Below are 2,665 nucleotides of genomic sequence, written 5' to 3'. Positions count from 1 at the left end.
CCCCCGGGATCCAACCCGCCGGTGCCGCTCACTGCTGTGCCTCAGCTCCCAGCTTTCCCGAGATTCACAGCCCAGAGGGGTTGACCTCAGCACGGAACGGCCGCAGTGCCGGGCTGCTCTGGGGTGAGCTCCAGAGACCTTCTCTTCCCGTTGAGGGTGCTTAATCGTGTTGGACAGGGCTCAGGAGGTACGGGCCTGGCCCCAGCACGTTGCGGTGATTTGTGTCCCTCTGGAGGTGCCCAGCTGACAACAATGAAGTGTAAAGAAATTTATAAATGTGAATTAAAAAATGGAAACAATTCTATTTCCACTTTACATGTACATATGCGTCAAGGTGAAACAAAAAATAGACAAACATCAGCATGTTTTATTGTCTTTCACAGCAGTGGCCAGATGAAGTTCTAGTTGGGCTTTCTTTGGCTCTTCTCATTCTCTCCCTGCAGAGCCTCATGAGATCTTTGGAGTCCTCATGCATGGTCCCTTCTTCCACAGGCCTTAGGCTTCCCTTTTCTTCCCGAGTTCCAGCCAAAGCTCTGCTCAGCCTGGCCGCTCTTCTTCCCCAGTGTGTCCCCCAACGCAGCCACACCGTGATCTCAGCTGCCTCCACGGGTGAGACAGAGGCAGCCCAGATGGGAATGCACCCCCTGTCCCTGCACTGCTTCTCGCTTCTCCTGCCTGCATCTGCTGGGCATCGTTGGCTCACCACATGAGCAGGAACGGCCAGAGAAGGTGAAGCAGCCTTCAAGAAACCCGCCCGACATCCAGTCCCACCTGACATCCAGTCAGACCTTCCCAAACCAGCTCAACCCTCCCCAGAGCATTTCTCAGCGCTTCCCAGGGCAGCCCCAGCAGCAGTGGTATCAAGGAGTCATGCGGGATTGCTCAAGGAAAATGTATGGGATTACCATGCTCTAACAGCTCAGCTGCTGGTGAGGCTGCTACAGGTTAGCACAATAATAGGATCAGTTAGACATAAAAACTGGCTGCAGCAGCACTAGCTTTCCAGTTTGCCCACTTTGCTTTCAGTTCAAGCTGCTGAAGTGAAAGGGAAATGCATGTAGGAAATGGTGGATGTCCAGGCGCTGTGTGACTTGGCAGGACAACAGCCAATGTTAAACCATCCGAACCCAATGTTGCACTGCAAGACTTGGGTTTCAGTCGTACCTGTCTTTTCAGCTAGGCACTTTCAGGGATGACCATCATATATGCTGCTTTCTCTGCCTTCCTGCCCTGCCAGACACTGCAGGCATAGGAAACCCAAGTTCCTTCTCATTCCTACCTGTATATCTTGCTGAATCCATGGGATGATTCCATGCAGATGGCACCAGACTGCCCTCCTGTACCAAGAGCCATAGGGGAAACCTAGCCTGCCTTGGACAACACCGGCACTAGACCTTATGCCAAGGATGGGGTAGGTAGATGCTGTTCAGGGAGGGCATCATGAGTGTCCATTCAGGCAGTTTACAAGACTGCTTGTGCGGCCAGGTTTATGACTACTGGTAGGTTTTCTGGCAGGGCTGGATGATGTGGGACGTCCTCCGGCTCTGCTAGTTATATTTCCTTGGGGAAAGCCAGGTCAAGCTAACCTGCCACTGTCCCCTAGCAGGGGCAGCCCGCATGTGCACGCTGGGGCAGGGAAGGACCCCTTTTACACCCTCAGGCCTGTCTTCTAGGAATGCTAGGCAGGTCCCTGCCACCTTCTAGCCAAGATATGAGCCCATTTGTCTTCCGGCCAGGGGCTGGAGGAGCAGGATCCAATTAAGCACCTCTCCCACGAATGTCTACATTTGAGTGCATCAGTCCAGCTTCCTTTATAGTTGTAGAGGTAAGGGGACACACTAAGGGTGCAGTTCCACTGACCTGAATAAGATGTCAGGCAGTTTTCCTCGTCCTTTGGATACAAACTCAATGTATGAAGCTTCATCTGCTCTCTTGGGTCTCACAACACGTTTTGAGGAGAGGTGTTTGCACTGTTAGTTATCATTTTCCTCTCGTCTTCCAGGTCTTTTCAGCAATAACATAGGAAGCGTCTCACTAGGTCAGTGCAATTGTCCTTCCAGCCCATGACCCTGTCCACAGCAGTGACTACAGAAGATGGCATTTGAGTCAGCTCATAGACGAGGACCACCACCTGCTGTCCATTCTCCTGATATTCTCTCAACTGTTCCCTCCACAACAGTTGTATTGGGGCATTGGAGGTCACATGCATAGGGAAGCAGAGCCAGCGATTTTTAAAACTGGGAGGGGAGTTGTAGACCTCCAACCTGCCCCCTGTAAAACACGTGTCACTTCATACCAACTGCTTTGTGATTTGGTTGGAGCACATCCTTTCCAAAAAGCCTAGGCTTGAATCTTTCCGTGAAGGAGACCAGTGGCACCTCTGGTAAGTTTTTCAAAAGGTTATTCATCTTTACTACTATCATTTTTAATCATATTTATCTTTACTACTAGCATTTTTAATCATATTTACAGTCTGAGTTATTTTCCTGCTTAAGCTTCTGCCTGCAAAAGTTGTCATGCTTTCTCTCGCTGTGCTGGAACAGCCTCTGCCATCACAGACTTTCTCCATGTGAAGAAGACAAGAGTTTTTTGCCTAAAACCTCCTTCAGCAAATGCAATAGACAGATAGTGTTTCCTTTGTAAAGCACTTTTCTCACCCAAGATC

Source organism: Buceros rhinoceros, unplaced genomic scaffold (genome assembly GCF_000710305.1).
Source record: "Buceros rhinoceros silvestris isolate BGI_N320 unplaced genomic scaffold, ASM71030v1 scaffold5741, whole genome shotgun sequence".
Classification (NCBI taxonomy): domain Eukaryota; kingdom Metazoa; phylum Chordata; class Aves; order Bucerotiformes; family Bucerotidae; genus Buceros; species Buceros rhinoceros.
Note: the sequence above shows the minus strand (reverse complement) of the source record.